Source organism: Callospermophilus lateralis, chromosome 10 (genome assembly GCF_048772815.1).
Source record: "Callospermophilus lateralis isolate mCalLat2 chromosome 10, mCalLat2.hap1, whole genome shotgun sequence".
In the NCBI taxonomy this organism is placed as follows: Eukaryota; Metazoa; Chordata; class Mammalia; order Rodentia; family Sciuridae; genus Callospermophilus; species Callospermophilus lateralis.
Genome location: NC_135314.1, coordinates 111,598,443 through 111,606,525, shown reverse-complemented (window position 1 = coordinate 111,606,525; position 8,083 = coordinate 111,598,443).

The window sequence follows — 8,083 nt, the reverse complement described above, 5'->3', positions numbered from 1 at the left end:
TTTCAGGACAAGAACCAAGAATAACGAAACACTTTAAGAACGGCTGTTTCACAACACAGACTCCATCCCTTGAAATGTTATTTTCCAACTGCCTCAAGTGGTTTTTACTTCCGCTGCTGCATGCCCATGATATAATGCTCCCAAGGCCATCAGAATGATGATCTTGGTCTTGAGGTTTGGTGTCAAAGGATGATGAGACAGCCATTCAATATGTGAGCAGAAAAAGCCAAAACAAGGTTTTGTGCCCTCCAGGAAGAAGGAGCTATGTCAGTAGGCACAGTCTCACCCAGTGGAGCAGGCTGTTGATCCTGCGTGCATTGGGGAAGAATGGGGTCCAGGGATAGGGAGTGCATTTCAGAGGCAAAAGGATTTGACACCATCTGTAGAAGAGTGGATTGTTGTTAACTCTCCAGTGAACTTTTTGGAGAGTATCTGTGATTGGCTGGCGTTTGGGGGGCGTGGCTTTGCAAAACTAGAGCACTGATTCTAGGAGTTCAGAAACTTGCATTTTAGGTTTCTTTTTGATTATAAAAATGTTGGGCGGGGGGGGGCTCAGTGGTACAATGCATGTGCGGGCTCTGGAGAAAGTCCTATCACCCATTAAAAAAACAAAAAAAAAAAAATTTAAAATTAAACCTACAGAAAACATGGTGGAATGAGACATCATTACCCTTGGTGCGCATTTGGTTGCTCGAATGATGCGTCTCTACACCGTGTACAGAGAATTGAAATGTTGCACTCCATTTGTATGCGATGAATTGAAATGCATTCTGCTGCATGCACAACTAAGTAGAACAAATTTAAAAAAAAAAAAATTAACACCTAACGGAAAAATCAGAGAGTAAAGTGACCAAAAAAAAGTCATGCGTCCCTAGGTGCCCAGAGACAACCTCAGAGCGCTGTCCAGCGAATGCAACGCCTGGGCGCGCAGTACTCAGCACTGGGATACCTACCAAACCAGCAGCGTCTGTGTTCCCAGGAACACGGAGCCCTTGTGGTGAGACTGACTTCTCCGTGATAAGGAAGGGCGGTTGCTGCACCTTTCCTCATCCTAGCACAAAAGAAATCGTTCCCTGCAGTTTTTTCCACCGTTTTTCAGTTGTCTTGAGTCTTGTGTTTATTATATTTGGGGCTTGTTTTGCCATAGAAAGGATTGTTTTCAAATGTAGTTAAAGCTATCAATCTATTCTGTTATTGTTATTTTGAAACAAGGAAATCCTTTTTCCTGCACCTGGATTATAGGGGATTTTTGCCCATGTTTTGTTATGATGGTTTTTTTCCTAGTACTTTTATGATTTTATTATTCATTCACCAATTCCTAATCCGTTTGCTGTTGGTTGATTGCCGAGCATGAGACAGAGGTCAAATTTTATCTTTTCCCACTTGCGTCAACTCCATTTGGTTGAGATGCCACCTTCATCTTATACTAAATTCCCAAATGGATTTGTGTTTGCTAACCCTAACTCTTGCTGTCTCTTCCTGAATCAGCACCACAGTTTTTATTTTATGTCTTAGGCTGTGATTTATTGACTAACTCTGGTCCTTCATCATGACTTTTATTTTGCAATGTTTTCCTGGGTGTTTTTGCTTATTTTTCCATTTGAAATTGGTATAAACATGTATAGCCCAATATATATTAGTATATTTATTAGTATTTTTAAATTAGAATTGAACTTTCTAAATTAATTTAGGGACACTTGACACTTTTAACCTTAAATCATCATATCCAAGAAAAAGGGTGTCTTTCCATTCATTCAAACCTACTTTTGTATCTTTCAAGAGAGTCTTAAAGATTTTTTATATACATTTTACATTTTTCTTGTTAATTTCATTCTTTGTTGATTTGTATATTCGGTTTTTTCCAACAGTAGTTCACATAACTGCTCGTATATATGAGGGTCATTGGTTTGGGGTATTAACTTTATATTCTGCCAACTTAGTTCTCCTATCTGACTTTTTTCTCTTGAGCCATGAAGAAGATTATCCGGACAGTTGACAAAATCTGAATAAATAATTTGTTTTCTGTTCACATTAACATCCTGATTTTGATTATGGAACTGTGGCTATGAAAGTACTTGTACTTAGAAAGCTCACACTGAGATATTAGAAACTGAAGAGTTGTTCCACCTGCAGCTTACTCTCAATCTGTTCAGAAGACTGTGTATGTGCACAAAGATAAGCATAAAATGGGTAAAATTGTTACCGCTGTTTACCAGTGACGAGTCCTTACTTCCCCGATGCTGGAGTATAACACCAGAGAAGCATCCCGAGACAAGTTTAGAGTAGAAACTTGAAGTTTTATTAAAGGACAGCAGAAAAGACTCCCCCCCCCTCCAAGGAAGAAGGGGACCCAATAGGTGGAATCCGTGGAAGGGCTAGATCATCCCTTTTTTATAGCTAAGGTTTACTTTCAGATTTCCCAGATTCCTGTCATGCATTCCTGTCCTTTGTTCTGTTATCTTTCAGTGATGAAATGTAGGTGGGAAAGCCCAAAAGGTGGGGGACAGACAGACCGGGGAGGAGTAATCTGGTCAGGAAGGGCCATCTCTTTTGGATTAGCATCTCTTTGTTGACTGGGAGCTGCTTCGTTAACAATTCCTTGGGATGGGCTCTGGCTCTTGGGGACTTTTTCATTTCCCCTTTTCCTGGACTCCATTCTCAATTCGTTATTGATTTTACTTGATATTAGACCAGGTTTACCTAACTACACTAATTATCTTTAAATCTGGCTTCAAAATGAATGTGGTGAAATGTCACTAATTAAGGAATCTGGATTTGGGTTTATTTGGAACTCCTTGTTCCAGCTTACAACTTCTAAGTCTGAGATTACCTCCATAGGCTTGACCACCCAGAGAACCTTGGGCAGCTTCACATCTCAGACACCTGATAAATAGCCCAGCTTGAAAATGCTTATGCACATGGATGAGTCCTTTAAATCAGGACAGTTACACCAGTAGGCAGTGCTATAACCAGGAAAGCTTATTGCTCTATTACTGTGCACACAATAAGCATATGCGTTCTAAACACATTGACCTATTTTTAGCCAAAGTTCACTTATTTTATAACTACTTAGTGATGGGAAAGTGAGAATGACCTTAGAATGCCGAGAGGAGACTCCCATCTGGGCCATTCAGTTTCCGGACTGGTTTCACTGGTCTGGGGGAAGCTACAGCTTCTGAAGCAAAGGTAGATACAGACAGAAAAGACCTCTCCTAGTGCACAGTGCAAGTTTATAACATGCAATGTGAGGAAAGAGTGTTCCGGCTGGGAGCCCTAAAGCAGTGATAAGCAAGCTTGATCTGAAACCCTGAGCAGGACTGCTGGAGTGGGGAGGTAGGAGCATTCATTGCATCCCAGAGCAGTGGTCACTTGCAGGCTAGTGGGGACAGCAGGATCCATCCACTGCCATGTCAGCTCTGAATGCCAGATGTACAAGCAAAGTGCAAAGGCTGCTGAAATCCACCAGATTGGAATTTAAATCTAGGTATTGCTTCCACCTATGGACTCACAAAAAACAATTGCTACTCTCTGGCCAAGTTTATGTAGTCACAGGAATGAAAATGTATGCTCATTTGAATGAAATACCAATCTTAAAAGAAAAATGGCACACCATGAGTATAAAATTATATTTTAGAGTGAATTGAATTGAAAAAATCAGGAGCTCAGGCCCAGGGAGGCCTAGGCCACACATCTTGACTAGTTCAGCCATTTTCTTCTGTTTGATTGGCTTTGGTTTTGTATTATTTTGTTTTGTTGTTTTCTTCTGGTTTTGAATTACCATGAATGCCATGGCCTGAGCTTGGGACTCAGGGAATCTCATATTCACTCATTAATACTTCTCTCAGCAAGAAAAAACTCATTATCCATTTCTTTCACCCAGATTACATAAATCACTCATTTGTAAAGAAGGTCAGCATGACTCATGAAACTGAGCTGATACCTTCATAAAGTCTACTTTCAGAGTTGCAGAAGCAGCTGTGCTTTTCAACACCACAGGATTTGGGCTCATTACGGATTTTTGCACCCTAATTTTCCCATCAGGAAATGTTCTATTTGTGGCCTGCATACTTTATTGGGACATAAAGTATGTTGTCTGTGGGTTTTTAAGCATGATGAGGTCCTCATATGAAAAATCTGAATCAGAGCCAACTAGCCTTAACTGCTCTCTTGATACCTACAATAACAAGAGTCAAAGAGCTTTATGGATGTGACACTGTGACCAGACTTTTTTTAAAGGTCTGAAAAAATATTTATGTGCTGTTACAGTTTTGATCTGGCATGAGCCACAAAGTCTCATGTGTACAGAGATGGGTGGAGATTTTAGGTAATGATCGGATCTTGAGGCTCTGACCTCATGAATGAATTCATCAATTGGATGGCTGAGTGGACTACTGGGAGGTGGGCAGAGCTGGAAGAAATAGGTTACTGGAGGGGTTTTCTTCTCCCTTGATGCTTATTCTCCCTTTCTCTGCTCTCCAGCTGCCATTCCTCTAAGTTGTTCTTCTGGGATAATTTTGGTCACAGCAGCACAAAGTTGACTAACACACACGCTTAATAAATAATGCTTTTTTGATGTATAGCAAAACATCCAGGAATCATTTAGGGTTATTCTTTTTCAGGTCTGATAAAATAATTCTGTTGCTTACATCATTTGTTTACAGAAAGCCTAAGGACTTATCCTAAAGGAGCTGATAAATAATACACAAGGGTTGCAATGGAAATTCATTATTGAACAAAGATTATAAAATACTGTGTACCCTACTTCAAACAACTGGATAAAGGAAAGAAGGTCATTGAAAAACATACATTATTAATATATGACTATTTCAAGGAATAAAAGTTCACTAACAGATATAGAAATCTATAGAAATACTGGATATACATAAGGCAGTATAACAAAATAATAACAAAGAGTTTCATGATACAAAATGAGGAAGAAGAAAAATAACAATACCAAAGCACTCATGGGAAGAACCTAATGAGCAGATGACGTGGGCGTGCCCTTCAGAAGCACAACTTTACCACCAGGAAGAGTGGCAGATGCAAAGGGCGGATTCCCATACCCTCTAGTGATGTGACAATAGAGTTGGTGCTCATGTATTCACATGTGGGTGGAAATGTGTCTCTTTAGGGACCTCCAGACTGGCTCTTGCCTGTTCTCTGTTTTGAAAGTTAGTTAAAGAAACAGAGCCAGGCAATGGTGGCGCACACCTGTAATCCCAGCAGCTGGGGAGGGTGGAGGATGGCATAGTTTGAGGCCAGTCTCAGCAAGTTACCGAGGCCCTAAGCAACTAGCTAAGTGCCCCTGGGTTCAATCCTCGGTATCAAAAAAAAAGAACAAAAGGAAAAAAAATGACCTAGTAAGTCTGGATGGAGAGAGAAAGGCATGCCAAGGATGAAATGTCACCCCGATGGCCCCAAGTTTCTGATATTGTTACAGAGCTGGGGCCTTCTGGAAAACTGAAGCAGGGCAGAGACTCCCCACAAACCCCAATTCTTGTGATCACTTCAGACATGCCAGTCGGAGTAACAGGCATGAGTTTATTAAAGGAATAGGAAAAGGGAAGTAGGACACTCTCAAGGGACAGAGTGGGTCCTCTCAGAGAAGAGAGGGGCAGTGTGACCCTCCTGCACTTCAGTTTTATTGGGGATCCCAGAGAAGTTTCCAGAGAGTCCCGCCCAGGGCACCTCTTGACTTTTGATTGACAGCAGGATGACATCTGACTTTCAAGTCACCACTGCCATGGCAACTCTAGGTCACCTTGGCCCATGCTGACAGTTCTGAACCATCCATTCTTACAGATTTCCTGGTTAGGAGGAATTATCCTTATCTGGTCTATGAAGAGGCACAAAAGACTCCCCCTTCAGGGTAACTTGGGTTTCTCTTATCAACTATTTTGGGCCTGCATTTCTCAGGCAGATAACAGGTAGTTTGCTGAGGAATGTGACAGATCCTGTCCACTTATGCCCGGCAGGGCTGCAGGTAAATTGTTCTTGAAAAAGAAAGCACATGGGGGTCAGCACAGTGGGTCCAGTTTATAGAATTATTCCCTTAACCTGTGTTCCCACCACTTGAATCTGTCTGTTCCCTATCAATATCAATGATTAAATTTAAGTCTTACAATTTTTATTTTATTTTATTTTTAATATTTACTTTTTTGTAGTTGTACACAGTGACTTTTATTTATTTTTATGTGGTGCTGAGGATCGAACCCAGGGCCTTGCACATGCAAGGCAAGGGCTCTACTCTGAGCCATAACCCCAGCCCCACAATTTTTATTTTAATAAAAGTATTTCTCCTGTGAATGTTTTTACCTGGGTACATATTCTTTGATTTTTGTTTGTTTTGTCTCTCTTTTATCAGGTATCCAATTTTGCATTCACCCACATGCCTACCTAATACATCCATCTGTTTCTCTACTGTGGTGGATAGAAGTCAGTGTTATAGAAGAAGTAGGTTACTTATAGACCAATTGCTAAAATAAACTCACTGTATGTTTTCTCCCTCATAAGGGGCAAAGAAAAGAACAGGTGATACTAATTTTTATCATTAGAAAGATCTTAAAGAAGTTCTCTAGCATTATAGAGGCAAATATATAAATATATAAGTTAAGCAATGAAAACAACGTGAACATATTTGTAAATTGCATATTGAGGAGGAAAAATACAAAGGTATAAAAAATAGTTTAAGAAAAGATTAGTCTGAATCCTGTAAAATCCAAATAAATAATACACTAGGGTTGCATATAAGCACTCGGGTGTGAGTTTGGATGTAATGTCTCAGGGCCCCAGTTCGTATTCAGTATTTCTCCTTTGCCAGGGGTGCAATGTTCAACTCTGTCGGTAGGTGGAGCTAGAGAGATGGTCAGGCTCCCTGCCGCCCAGGACGCTCCTTAGAAGAATTGTGAAATAAAGGGGCCTCTCTGAAATTCAAAATGAGACAAGAGAGAGAGGTGAGAAATGGTTAAATAAAAACCAAGCCCTTTGGAATAACAGAAATGGGGAGAGAAATGAGAGATTATCTTTGCAGAAACAGAATTCACAGCTGAAACCAGTAGAGTTTTTCCACCTGATGCCAATGCTCAGCTTTTTAGTTCTAAAAGGGAGACATTTAAATACAACACACACCCAATAGATAAGCATAGAATCCTGGAGTGAAGGAGCTCTGCAGGCTGGGCCACTGTGGCCATGGTCTGAAGCTTCACCTGTCCATGAGCTCTGCATCAAGCAGTCCTGTGGCCCAGGTCATCGCCTAATCACAGACAGGCACTTGGTATCTGCATTGATGGCTATCTCCGTATCTATACGTGGAGAGAAGCAGCCTGCCCCAGATAGATTGCATACGTGAGTTTGGAGGAGGACTGGGTCTCCTACATAACTTGGAATGCCTTCCCTAACTTTCCTGATCCACCCCCAAATTTCAAGTGCTTAAAATTTCAATGATACCCTGCCGGGTACCGTGGTGTACCCATGTAATCTCCCAGCTACTCAAGAAGCTAAAGCAGGAGAAGCAAACCTTTGAAGACAGCCTGAGTAATTTAACAAGACCATGTCTCAAATTTTTAAAAGTTTGGGGATATAACTCATTAAAGCACCCCTGGGTTTAATCCCCAGTACCAAAAGATTTTTAAATTTAAGTGCTGTCCTACATTAGGTCAAAAACAGCATTGACACAGTGTCAGCTTGTCACAGGAGAAGAGGTATCTTTGAGAGGAGTGGAGGAGTTCCCAGAGAGGGGGAAGTCCACTCAGGACCAGTGGGGCTCTTGGCTTACATGATGGAAAGATCTGGCTTGCCCAGTCAGAGCATAGACAGAGCCCTGTTCAGGAAGGAGATATACACTCAAGGGAGAGGGGGGCAACCTCAAGGGGAACTCCCTTTGGGGGTAAAACAAGAATACACATTTGAGGATGGGGCAAGAGATGAGTTTGGGGTTCCTGGCCCTTCTTTTAAAGGAAACTTGGTGAGGGATGGGGTGGAAAGGTACGTAGGAGTAATACCAGCCCAGTGGTCTCAAGACAGATTCTGGTGGTCTCGTGAGCCTCAGGCTAACATGGATCAGTAGATAGGCCAGAAAGTCCCC